At 36.4% G+C, this 14,343-nt stretch overlaps 3 pseudogenes across 3 annotated transcripts; 1 reads left to right on the top strand and 2 right to left on the bottom strand.

Annotated features, from left to right (window-relative positions):
* Positions 1-1,150: 1,150 nt before the first annotated feature.
* AT3G42340 lies at positions 1,151-2,132 on the bottom strand (annotated as a pseudogene; the record flags this gene model as incomplete). The annotated part of the gene is made up of 4 exons: positions 1,151-1,205; positions 1,286-1,345; positions 1,416-1,509; positions 1,607-2,132.
* Positions 2,133-4,436: 2,304 nt separating this feature from the next.
* Positions 4,437-5,351, bottom strand: AT3G42330 (annotated as a pseudogene; the record flags this gene model as incomplete). Its single annotated transcript has 4 exons — positions 4,437-4,595; positions 4,775-4,856; positions 5,104-5,190; positions 5,287-5,351.
* A 1,769-nt stretch (positions 5,352-7,120) lies between these two features.
* AT3G42320 lies at positions 7,121-11,364 on the top strand (annotated as a pseudogene; the record flags this gene model as incomplete). The annotated part of the gene is made up of 7 exons: positions 7,121-7,446; positions 7,714-7,796; positions 8,242-8,487; positions 8,977-9,312; positions 9,408-9,511; positions 10,314-10,693; positions 11,214-11,364.
* Positions 11,365-14,343: the final 2,979 nt, after the last annotated feature.

Below are 14,343 nucleotides of genomic sequence, written 5' to 3'. Positions count from 1 at the left end.
CTTTTTGCAAACCATGTTACTGAGAGACATAAGCTATTCATCGAAAGTTTTCAGAGATTGATTCAGATCTTAGTATAGTGAAGAGATCCATTCTTTCCCTTAATCTATTTGTTGTGTTTATGTTTTCATACCCAAATATGTTATTTGCTTCGTTCAATATGTCTGAGTAATTTGCTTGTCAGGAATAGGGTTTCTCATTAGGGAATCATATGGTTTAGTAGATTGCCCCCTTGCTAGGTTATCTGTAGAATTCTTCATCTTTAATTATGCTTAATGCTAGATCTAGAGTAATTAACTAGATCTTGAATCAAGAAATAGATATGCCCGCTATAGGTATCTGTAGTTGGATCTATTATTTGATGAGCCTTGGTTTTAGGTGTGTAATAAGAATCGGCCTAGCTACTAAGGTGAACAATCGAACTCGTTAAGAATGCATATTTAGGTTGATAATTTCTCGGCTTCTCCGGTTATTCTTAGCTATAGATATAGGGAGTTTCACGGAACGCCACCGGTTATTCCATAATTAGAGTTTGAGTTTAAGAATGGCTCGATAACAACCTAGCATTCATTAGATCTACTAATCAATAGTTTCCTGAGAATACCATGTTCCTAACTCTTTATTTAATCGTTTACAACACAATCATCCTGCTGTTTTCTTACTTTGTTTTCTTACTATTTCAATTATCACCTGCTAGCTTAATCTCGACATTCAACTCATTGTTTAAACAAAAGAACTCCGTGAATTCGATCCTTAAATACTGCAATTGATCTCTTATTTGAGAGAGCATTTCTAGGTAAATTGAACCATATCACTTATTAACCTGGTTGAATAGGAATCACATATCTTTGTTTCCATGACTGTCTTAGTGTAGGTTTTGAAACACTTCTTTAAAAACAATATTCATTGTTTTTTCTGTTATAAGAATCATCAATGCTGATATAAGTGGAAGATTAATAATCGTAAACATATTATAGTAGTTAAAATGGTGGCTATAAAAAACTTCATACTAGTTTTTGACGTCACTCCAGAGATTGCCACGTATAGTTGCCCATGTGAAAACACAGGCCTAGGCAAATAATGTCCAACAGACTCTAGTGTTTGTCCTTGACTCTTATTTACGGTCATGGCAAAAGCTATAGATAGAGGAAATTACCTACGCCTCATTTTGAAAGGTAATCTTGTATCGGAGGGTGTGATGAGCATCCTAGGAATCAGAACAATCTTACCAACTTTATTACATGTAATAAATCTAGCTTGAATTACACTATCTGCCATTTGAGTGACCTGTAATCTTGTCCCATTGCATAAACCTTGTATCTGAGGGTGTGATGAGGATCCATGTTTCTCAACAACCGGACCCGACAACCAACTTTCAAGCGCAAGCTATGGTTCAACAATCAAGAAACTATGACACTGTTTAAAAAAATCAGCTGAATAAGCATCATTATTCGCAGAACTTGTGTCAGCAGGGTCTATACTATTAGAACTTAGGTAGATTCTTTCTTCACCTACAAATATAATGAAAACACAATTTTAATAAAACGCTATTTAAGATTAAATAATTTAAGCGAAAATACAATAGTGTTTGGTTAAAGTTCAACTTACCATCTAACATACTCATCATATGCTCGTTTATGGAATTCACATCCTCATTAGTGGGACAAAGAATCACTCTTCCTTGAAAGAACTTTCGGTCTTTCTCCTCCATAAAAGTATTTCCATAAACTGCCTCTATTATTGATTCAACCGGATCATTATCCCCATTAATAAAAAACTCTTCTCGGATATCAATCAAAGAAATTCCCTCATTGCACTGTGAAATTTTCCCATCCCCAACATCTAGTATCCACTTGGAGAAATCCTCGATATCCCGCTTTTCATGCTCACTAATGTTTGCAAGAAGTTTCATTTTCTTTGTTAGCTCAAAAACTTTGCAGTGCTCCCAGATATAAGAAGAATTTAGTGCAGCAAAAACAATCTCTTCTCTACCAGCACCATTTATCACAAGTAACACTTGTCTGAAATCACCTCCAAAAACTATAACCTTACCACCAAAAGGCTTGTCCTCTAGATTATTCATAAAATCTCTCAAAGTTCTATCCAAAGACTCAAAACAATGCTTACTCATCATAGGAGCTTCATCCCAAATAATTAGTTTTGCCTCTTTGACCAACTCACCAAGATCTGTACCACGTGAAATGTTACATGTAGAGGATTCATTGGGGTTTAAAGGAATACCAAAAGTAGATTAGGACTACCGCTAGATGCGACGTTTAATGATATGTCTCCTTTTGATCTAATAGCAGCAGATAATAATTTCCATAGAAAAGTTTTTTCCGGTGCCTCCAAAACTGTAAACAAAAAACATTCCGCCTCTGTCATATAACACAACATCCATAATCTCTTCATATATCTTCTTTTACTCTGTTGTCACCATAGTCAACCATTTTTCATGCTTCTCTTTCAAATATGCACGGTCGTACTTGCTTTCATCTAATATAAAATGGTTGCATTTTTCAACGTGTTCATCTGAAATTTGTGGCATCTATTTCAATTTTGAAAGTGAAAGTCTGTTTTTGGTAACCAGTCTGGCTATCTCTTGCAAACAATTTTGCTTGTCTTTCCTCATCACTTGATTGAAGATTTGCATTATTTATAAAGACATAGCACTTTAGTCACACGAACGAAGGTAAATCAAGCATGCAACAAACAATCATAGTAACACGCAGGAAGCAAATAAACAAGCAAAGATACAGAAGCGAGAAAATAGACTTGACTAAATCTAGACGCAAACCTATGGACAATGTGCTCCATTCCTCCTCACTAAATGTCGAAAGTTGAGTTCTCCTATATGGATCCGTCAACCCGACCAACCACTTGTTGAATCCACACATAAAACCAACAAGATCACGACTTATTGAACCCACCCAAGATACCAATAAGCCCAAATGCATCTTCATGCACTCTCGGCCTAGGTTTCGATACTAGCCCGCGAGTGTGCCCTTGGGACCAAGACTCGCAGGCTTCCACACTCACATGCAGGAAATTGGAGCACACTAAACTAGACTCTCCTATGACCCGCAGATTCCGCATCCAAGGTATCCTACACACACATTGCACATCCCTCTTCCGACATGGATTCGAGGATGGCGGCAAGCAAAAAACACAACAAGACACGACACAAAAATAAACAAGCAATGCAAACAAAGAAACAAGAAATCAACAAGCAAAGCCCTAGTTTTCATCTACATGCAGCAAAGAACCTAGTATGATTTTAAACAAGCAATTCTAAGCAAACTAGGTGATGATTTTTATATGCAGTTCATTGATTAACCTAGCCGGATTTTAAACAAACATAAGACATACAACAATTGGTCTCTCTAGGTGTTTTCTATGTGATTTAGGTCATAGCTTATCATGCATGCAACCAAGTTCTAATATGATGACCCTAGAATGAAAATGCAACAAGCAAAGTAGTCACACGAACTCACAAACAAACTATCATGCATGCAACCAAATTCTAATATGATGATCCTAGAATGAGAACGCAACAAGCAAAGTAGTTACATGAACCCACAAACAAACTATCATGCAAGCAACCAAATTCTAATATGATGATCCTAGAATGAGAATGCAACAAGCAAAGTAGTCACACGAACTCCCAAACAAACTATGGATTGAGAGGTTGGGGTTTCAGATGGGCTTCACCGGCGATCTTGGCTTCTCCAACTTCTCCTCAAGAACTTCCTCCGCTTCTCTCTCTTAACCTCACTTAAAAACTTTATAAACACTGTATTTTACTCATTTTAGGCAGGTATTTATCATCATTTAGCTTAGTAATCACTCATTGTTTCATATAATGTTGCATCACATTTAGCTTTTTTGCACACTTAGGCATTTAGAATCAACTTGCATACATATTGCATGTTTTGGTCTGTTTTCAGGTGGAGAAGGAGCTTACAAGGAATCTACTCGACCCTCTACTCTATCAAACCAGAAGGGAAGCAACAGGGCAATCTACTCGACCAGTTTACTCGATTCAGGCAGCTACAAAGGAGGCAGCATACTCTACTCGACCCCCTACTTAATCCTCTACTCGACCAGTTACTCGATCAAGGGCAACCTACTCTACAAGACTTGTTGATCGTTTAAAGCGTCTTCGAATCCTCCTCATTCCCCACTCAACCAGACATCTCAGGAAACAAATAGGAGAGGAACAAGCATCTCCTCGACCAATTGATCACTCGGAGCATAGAGGCAAAGGCGCAGACTTTGCAGCACCCTCTTTACTTGATCCCCAAGATCGAGCATCCATCCAAACCGCCTCAAGTCTCTTGTCTTCTAGTGAATCTAGGGTTTCCAAGATTTTAGTATAAATAGGTTCTTTGGGGTACTTAAAGCCTGCCTTGCTATGTTTCATCAACGAGAGTTGAGATTAGGAAGTGGTATAGTTATGAGGATCTCTATCACGAGAGTGGATATCTGGTTTTGAATCATCGTCTAGGGAATTTGCCTTTCGCATGTTAGCCATTAGATGAACCCTAGAATTGCCCTTATCAATGAATCCATCCTTAAGACTTCTTAGATTCACCCCCTGATTGCACTTTTATTCACCTGTTATTTGTATCATCTTGTTGAGTTACCTTTTATTGCATTTCAGTACTTAAATTTGTTGCATGTATGGTTCTGGTGGACCTTGTGATCGAGTAGGCCACTTAAAGTTCTTATTTTTGTTGTTTGAATCTTGATTTAGGATTGTTACTAGAAACCCACCATCATTATAATCTGGCTTGACTTAGTTGCTTCTGTACACATCTTGATTGCTAGCAATAACAGTGGACTAGATTGACACCCCCTATAGCTGCATCGACATGTTAGTGTTTAAGGGGAGTTGAACTGTACCATGATAAGTGTGCATTTTGCCTGTTTTGAGCATCCATTTGTCATCACTTTAGCATCATATCATCACTGTTTTATATCATTTCTCATCATTTGTCATCACTTTGCATGTCATTACTTACTTTTCATGTAGTGCATGTTGCATATTTGTGTTGTTTTCAGGTGATTTGGAGCTGTTGACGAGCTAATTGGAAGAAGCGGACCTGATCATGTCAAACCACTCGACCCCCTGGTCAAGTAGACGCTTCACGACCTTAACAGACCACTCGATCCCCTGGTCGAGTAGAAGACTTCACCACTTCACTTCACCACTCGACCACCTAGCCGAGTACCACCATGAGAGTCACTCGATCACTTCACTCGACCACCTGGTAGAGTATCATCACCTCCACCACCTGACCATCACTCGATCACGCCACTCTACCACAAAGTCGAGTATCACCAAAACCATCACTCGACTACATACTCGATTGCCAGCTTCAGAGTCTTCTCCCTTCTGCACTCAACCAGACACTCGAGCACAAGGAAGAAAAGATGACTCCAGCTTATCACTCGACCACTCACTCGACCACCTGGGTCGAGTACCCTTCTTAATCTGTCCCAATACTGCGTCGTTTTGAGTATTAGGGTTTCAGAATATTTCGTTATAAGTAGCAGTACTTTACATTTTCGTTTATCTAAGTTTTATTCCGCAGACCCTGTGTTCTTGACATTTTGTAATCCGGATTTCTCTTAATCTATTTAGTATTCAGCATTTTGCTTTTAATTTTGTTTACTGTTGTTCATCCTGTTATCATCTTGCTATTACTCTGTTGTTATCATGTTTTCATTCTATTCAACGTTTATGTTCTCTGCAATGATGTATGAGTAGTCAATAGGTTTCTGAGGATGGTTAGAGTAGTTTAGGATTCTCGGTATGCTAGGTGGTTGAGTTTGATTTATAGATCCCTTCTGGATTAGTTGTTCTTAATGCGTGTTGCTTTCTGATCAACTGGAATTTGAGCCCAGACATTTCTGCGCCCAAAAGGTGTTCGATGAAATGTCTGAACCTAATGCATGCTTTAGTATAGGATTTCTCGGCTTCTCTGGTTATCTTACCTCTAAGTATAGAGAGTTTCGCGGAACACCACCGGTTACTCTAGAATCATAGTTTGAGTTCAAGAACGGTACGATAACAACTTAGTTATTTCTAGATCTACTATCATTTATCTCCTGAGAATACCCTAAGCCTGACGCTTTTATTATCTTGTTTCACAACCATCCAATCGATTGCTATTGTTTACTTTTGTTTCTCTTTATTTTATTTACTATATTACTTAGCATAATTCGATTTGCCATTAGTATATTGCGTGATCCGAGAACTTTGTGAATTCGATCCCTAAGTGCTGCAACTGACCTCTTTATTTGAGAGAGTGGTCTTAGGATTAATTTGACCTATATTAATGACCTTTCTGGACCATCTGATACAAACAAAAGAAACAAAGGAAAGATTTCAGGTTAGAAGAAAGCTATTCCCACTATATCACAAAAATGATGTAGATGCTATGTATTAGAAATGGATGTTAATAAAGAAGCCTACTAAATATAGTTATTTGTTTTTCTATTTAGGTTTAAATAATATAAGAGAATACAAATCAACTTTACAAACCACATGAGTTAATGATGATTTCCTTAATTATAAGGTAGGTTATGCCAAGGAGAATGGTACCAATACTGATACAGATGAAGATACTGACTGGTCAGATTATCATAATTCATCAGAAGGTAAGACATTATATGTTTACTTTTTTATGTCTCTAAGAGATATTCTCATTTAATAACTATCATGTTCAAATAATAACATGTGACTATGAAGAGAACTACCAAGAAGATTTCTTTTGGAGCAGTCAAGAAGAATGTTCTTCAAATTCTTCATGAGATGAAGATGTTAATGCTGAAGATGTGGCTCAAATCCCAGATGACATTATTTATGAAGCAAAAGATAATTTTGACATACTTAATATGTTATAGAAGGCTTTTGGAAAGCCTAAGTCAAAGCTTGTGATTCCACCCAACCTAAAAAGTGGTATAATCTTCATTTTAACTCATTTAGCTTATGTTTTGTTTAGCTTTCGTCATGAAGATGATCCAGTTTATAGTTGTGACAAGTGTGGTGCTATTTTTTTGGTATGGGAAACGTGTAAACAAGAGGAAGAATTCAAGAAATCCAATATATTCAGGATGTTGTATGCAAGACAGATCGTATTGCCTTCCCTGAAGGACTCGCCTGAATTTTTGTGGCATTTGCTTACAAGTGATGATGAACTCTCTAAGCATTTTAGAGAAAACATCAGAGCTTACAACACTTTGTTCTCATTCACATCTATTGGAAGTAAAGTAGATCATTTTCTTCCTAAGGGTCCTCAGCCTAACATGTTTGCAATCCAAGGTGAAAATTACCATCTCATAGGTGCTTTGAAGCCAAAATCAAGTGCTAAAGCAAAGTTTCAACAGCTATATATTGCTGATACTGAAAATGAGGTTAACAACAGATATAACATAATGAGGTATCTTTTCTTTTATTTTTCAATCTTTACAACTATACAATTCAGTAGTACATCAATAAACTAATATGTTTCTCTATTATTCGGCAATGAGAACGATACTGAATAAGGCTAGAAGAAGAAAAGTTTAAATAAGGAACTCATCAAAAAAATCATGAAGATTTTAAATCGGGTAAACCCTCATGTGAAGGCGTTTAGATCTGTAAAAGACAGATTTAATACAGATGCAGAAGAAAGTTTCCACATAAGAATTATTGTTGCTCGAAATAGTGACCCAAGGATATACAATCTGCCTACAGCATATGAAGTTGCTGCATTAATTCCAGGGGGTTTCCATGAAGACATGGATAAACGTGATATTGTGTTACAGGAAAATACTACGGGGAATTTAAAAAGAATCAGAGAACTACATGTTTCCTATCTAGCTTGGCAATATCCTCTGTTATTCACACGCGAGGAAGATGGTTATAGACTTGGGATAAAGAAAACTAGAACAAATGGTGGTGGCGATGCAAAAAGGGAACATAAAGACGTAGGCATGAGACAATGGTTTGCATATCGTCTACAAGAAAGGAAGGCTGAAAAACACGCACGTTTTATTTTGTTCTTAGCGTTTGATGCAACAGTTCATAGTTGATGCTTACACTATGATTAAGTCTAACAGGCTGAGGTATATTAAGAAGAATCAACCAAAATTCTGAAGTTCTAACGGAGAATCAATTCAAAATGCATCCAACTCTAGAAACAATGATTTGGAAAACCAAGGTAAAGAAGTTAAAATTCCAGCTTCTTTTACAGGTGGACCAAGATACATGGCAAACAACTATTTGGATGCAATGGCTATTTGCCAACACTTTGGACTTCCATCAGTTTTCATAACATTTACTTGCAATCCAAAGTGGCATGAAATAGTTAGATTCTATAAAGCGAGGAACTTGAAGTCTGAAGATAGACCAGACATCATTTGTCAAATTTTCAAGATGAAGCTTGATAATCTTATGTATGATCTAACCACCAAATACCTACTTGGGAAGACAGTTTCATGTACATATAATTTCAATCTGATATCTATATCATTACTCGTGTTTTTTTAATATAAATGTCCCTGTCAATATTTACATTTTACTACCCGTATTTTTCAGTTTGGGTTAAATAATCTTGAATCCTACTATTATCATATAAACGTTGCTTTCGAGTTAAAACTAACATTTAAAATAGGTTGATGACCCATACATTGCTCTTCATCTCTTTGCTTTTATTCCTGAAATATATTTAAATAGTTAATAGCATTCAACAGTTTAAATTCAAAGAACACTACTGTTTCATTAATCTAATGTAGACTTAGTTAAAAATCTGCTTATTAAGAATAACTATCGCAAACAAATTTTAAGTTAGTTGGAGATATTGAAAATCTAAAGATACCAAAAAATCTGTAATGCTCCTAACTGGTCGCTTAAAATTACTCTATATGATTCCTCTCTGTATTTTATAGTCTTGACCACTAATGATTTCAACGTTTTTTTTTTTTTGTAGGCATGTACACAATTGAATTTCAAAAACGAGGACTTCTCCATGCACACATATTGTTATTCCTGCATGCAACCAATAAGTTGTATACAGCCGAAGACACTGACAAAGTTATAACTGCTGAGATTCCTGATAAGAAAAAGAAACTAGAGCTTTATGTACTGGTTAAAGACTGTATGATTCATGGACCGTGTGGTGTTGGTCATCCGAATTCACCATGTATGGTGAATGGACAATGCAAAAAGTATTTTTCCAAGAGCTATTATGACACTACTAAGGTTGATAATGATGGGTTTCCAGTTTATAGAAGACATAACACTGGTATTTATGCCGAGAAGAACGGTTTTCAATGCGATAATCGTTACGTCATTCCCTATAATGAAAAGCTATCCCTCTGTTATCATGCTCATATTAATGTGGATTGGTGCAACTAATAGGTTTAATAAAGTATCTTTTTAAGTATGTTCATAAAGAACATGACCGTGTAACAGTGACTATTGAGCCAAATAACCAAGATACTACTAAAAAGGAGAAGGACGAAGTTAAAGATTACTTTGATTGCAGGTAATTTCTTTAGTATTTGCATTAATTTTAGACACATAGAGTAATTATTATTAAACCTCACATTGTTAATTGCAGTTTTTTTTAATTATGACACGTACGTTTCAGCTTGTGAAGCTATGTGGAGAATGTTCAAATTTCTCATAAACTATAGAACAACTCCAGTTATTAAACTTTTCTTTCATGAAAAAGGAAAACAACCAGTTTATTATAAACTAGGTCAGACATATATATTGTTTTGACATCCATTATTTGGGAAGTATAATGACACATATATAGAGTCTTTGTTTTATTAGACGTTAGAGACTATAATGGCTTTATATACTTCTACCAAATTTGGAGATAAATTGTGCTAGCCGAATAGTAGAGTGATTATTTTATTATCAAATTATACATACAATGAATTTTTATTTGGTTCGTGTAGAAGAGTTTATTTTACTATTGTGTTAAACATGGAATCATTTTGTTTAGATAGAAATTATCATAACCTATGTACGTGTAATTAAGATAGTGTTGTTGTTGCATGCACATAATGGAATCATTTTAATGGAATTATTTTCTTTAGATAGAAATTATCACAACCTATGTACATGTAATTAAGATATTGTTATATTCTAAATAATGTTGTTGTAGATGCGCATAATGGAATCATTTAGTTTAGATAGAAATTATCATAACCTATGTACATGTAATTAAGATATTGTTATATTCCAGGTGAAACAACGGAGAGTGTAATGGATCGATTAAGTAATGAAGCAACACAATTTTTGGTGTGGTTTTAGCTTAACAAGAAGCCTCCAAGTAGAAGAGTCCATGCTAGTGCCAAAAACCTACCAAAAGCAGCTCCATTTCCAACAAAGCTCTTAGTTGAAGAAATTCCAAATCACTTCACTTGGAACAGCAAAGAAAAGAAATTCATGATCAAAGAAAGGGGATTTGCTATTGGAAGGACTAACTTTGTTCCACATACAATAGAAGACGCTTATTATTTGAGAATTCTCTTAAACATCAAAAGAGGTGTTACAAGTTATAAAGATCTCAAAACAGTGAAAGGGGTAATTCACGAATCATTCAGAGATGCGGTTTTTGCTTTAGGATTGCTTCACGATGACAAAGAGTACATGAACGGGTTTAAAGATGCAAATTTTTGTTGCTCTGCCAAGTATGTTCGTAGGCTATTTGTCATCATGCTACTTTCAGAAAGTTTAACCAAACCAGAGATGGTATGGGACAAAACCTGGAGGATTCTATCTGAGGATATTGAGCGCAGAAAAAGAATAGAATGGAAGCGACAATGTGTGTCTCTTTAATTATATAAATACCAGATTATATGGCATTAACTCAGTGAACCCCTCTAGGTTGCTAGAATTGCATTAGAATGGCTTAGAATTGCCGTAGGTTCTCTGTTGCATTGTCGCGGCTCACTGAGTAATACTAGATTACTCATGATTCTACTTGTCTTAAAGGTAACTTGTAGCTTCAACCACTAGAGGGAAGACGAACAATAAGGCCGCCGGACTAGGGTATTTTATGTTGCCTTTGTCAAACCTGATTTTGTATCTTACGTTTTTCTTTAAACTATGGATCCGAATAACAAAATGTTTCTTCTTGGTAACCTTTTATTCAAATAACGTTTAAGTACAAATGGTTTTACAAATGCGGATATGTCGTAATGGTACAAGGCTTTGTCCGAGTCGCACAACACTGGGTACGCCGCAAGGGTTTGCAAGCCTACGCGGTGAATCTAGTGGGGAGATGACCGGATGCGAGTTGGCCGAGGACTCAGATCCCTGGATCTTTAGCCGAGTTCCGCCTGGTTCTCTCCAACTTTGACGCCCACCCGGGTCGGCCGTGGTTAGTCCGGTCATGGTCAGGCTCGGGGGCGTTACAGACACCATATCTATGTCGATTGACACCCTTATTCGACAAAGGAAGTTCCAAAGTTTCACAAAGTCTTTAAGGAGTCCCGAAATTTTTCTTTATTTGCTAGAAAGACCCTAGACGTTTCTAGTCACCTATATATATAATTCTAAGGTCATTGTTTAGACCTAAGAAAAGTTTTATAAGAGATATACTTTTGGAGAGAAGAATCATATCCATGTAGAGAAGATTCTGAACTCCTTTTACTCTTCTTTATATTATAATCCAATGCAATTTATTCAGATTGTAATCTGTGTTCGTTTGTTCATGTTTGAGTAATCACCTTGTTGGGTTTAGGGAGTTTCACTATGGATTTAGATGGATTAGTAGATTGATAACAGCTTAGGATTATTTTTAGAGTTCTTCATCTACAATTGTTCTTACTGCTAGTTCTAGATTGATCACCTAGAACTTGATCTTAAATAATAGATATGCCCATCATAGGTATCCGTCAACATAAATAATTTAGATGAGCCACGGTTTATAGGTGTGTAATCAAAATCATCATGTTTACTTAGGTGAACTAATCAAATTCGTTTAGCATGCATGAATTAATATAGGGATTCACCGGCACATCACTAGGGATCTTTAGCTCTAGGCATAGGGAGTAGCACGACACATCAGCGGTTATTCTATTATTAGGGTTTGTTTTTAAGAACGGTTTGATAACAATCCTAATAATAGATAAATCTACAATTTATCTACTTCGTGAGACTATCCCTAGACCTCACGTTTAATCTCCTTAATCTACAACTTAATTTACTGTTTAATATTCTTTTACTTTCATCTACTTTGTCTAGCTTAATATTAATCATCATTAGTAGAATTAGACCCTTAAGTGCTAACAACGATCATTAGAGGGAGTAAGCTTAACGTAATTTGAGCTATATCAATTTTTCTACTGATATACCTCTATTTTTACCGGTTTTAAGTATGATTTAGGTATTAGTTTTGGAGTCTATTTGTTATTTTTAGAGTCTTTTATAGTGGGGACAGTGACGTTTAAGTCTCGAGGAGATGCTTACTAATGATGCTTTTATTTTTTTATTCTTTTTATTTTTCGTTTTTATAGTTATCGTAAAAAAAAAATCAGCGTTTTTTGTAGAGTCTAGTTACGAATTATGATCTATATTCTTTAGATTATTGCCTGGTTGATTATTGCTGTTGTTTCGATTCAATCCGACTATTGGAAAATCCAGATTGTAAACCAATAGACTTGAGAATATCCTGATTTACAACACAATCCATTAAGGTTGGAGCTAATCTCACTGCTCTACCTTTTACCTCGTCAAAATGGTTAGTATTTATAGAACTTGACTCCTTGTTCATACCTGGTATATGAGATGATTTCCTGTAGTGTAAAGGGCTAAGAATATTTCCTTGGATCCTATTAGTTTACATTCTAAAGAATGATCTAGTGCACCCCTATCCCTTCCTAGGCCCAGGACGGAACGAGAGCGTCACGTGGACGCCCGTAGTCAGCCAACCTAGGCTCTCGGAACAAATCCGTTCGCCCGAGTGTGCCGACCGGGAGTGCCGTTCCTCACGAACGTGGCTTAAGGCTTTGCAACCTGTACTGCGATACGTGAGTTATGATAGTCTGGACATGACTAATTATATCATGGGAGACACATGGTTTTATAAAATCAGAGCTTTATTACTTATCGGTAAATTGAGTCTTACATAATGGTTGCCTGCAAAAGAGAATAAGGGATGAGCGCTAATCGCTCAGTGAATTCGGGTTCTCCTAAACATGCAATAATTCCCCACCCAAACCCAAAATAACAAGCAACCAAGCAATGCAACAATCAAATTGTATATACTCCACGCAGTATACACAAACAATGCGCAACGAAATTAAATATGTATGACCACTAAACCTAGGGCCCCGCGTATTGATCTTCCCTTCCCTTAGTCGTGAACACATATACACGTAGCCACAAACGCTAAACGAGTATAGAAATTAAATATGTATGCAACTATCTACTCAACCACTAAACCTAGGGCCCCGCGTATGGATATTCCCTTCCCTTAGTTGTGAACACTTATACACGTAGCCACAAAGGCTAAACATGTATAGAACATCACTAAGTTCTGAGTCCCATATTGTGGTGGAAACTCAGGCTACATCGTCATGCAACACTCGGCCATTGGTTGCGAGCCCTTCATCTCCGAGTCTTCGTACCATTCGTGTGTAGGAAACTAGCCACTATGCACACTACTAGGATACGGCCTTAGGGAAGCATCACATACGCAAACTATACTAATATGTATGAAACTAACTCATGCAACAATCAATCATGCACAAGCACATATAAACCATGGGGACTTAACCTCACATGGTTTATCAACAATCAACCACAATAAATCAAGCAATCATACAAGCAAGATTTAATCACAACAATAACCAGATTAACCGACTTAACGTATAACCGAGGATCCAAGTAATCAATGCATAATTAACACCTAATCCATTCTAGTTCTCATCAAACAATTAAACAAACAAGTTGGTTTACATGTGTTCATCGAACAACATGCAACCACATGCAACACGCATAACCTGAACTCACCTTGGCTTAGCTCTCAGGAAACGACTACTCTCGAATCCCTATACAGATTACGATCCGACCAAGCTTTCTCCGAAGTAATGGATCTAAGCATTGGATCGAACCGACCTCTTAAGAAATATTCTAATACTAAGGGCGGAACTACTTACCGATTAATTACACTAAGCATAATTAATCATTACTCTAATCATGATTAGTCCCGCTAATCATGGTTTAGCTAACCCTGATCATGCTTGGGAAATACTAATTAATTATTATTAATCCTACTTAACCATTACTAATCATACTTAACAATTACTAATCCTACTTAACCTCATAATTCTAG

Source organism: Arabidopsis thaliana, chromosome 3, assembly GCF_000001735.4.
Source record: "Arabidopsis thaliana chromosome 3, partial sequence".
NCBI lineage: Eukaryota > Viridiplantae > Streptophyta > Magnoliopsida > Brassicales > Brassicaceae > Arabidopsis > Arabidopsis thaliana.
Note: the sequence above shows the minus strand (reverse complement) of the source record. Positions and strands in the feature narration are given on the sequence as shown.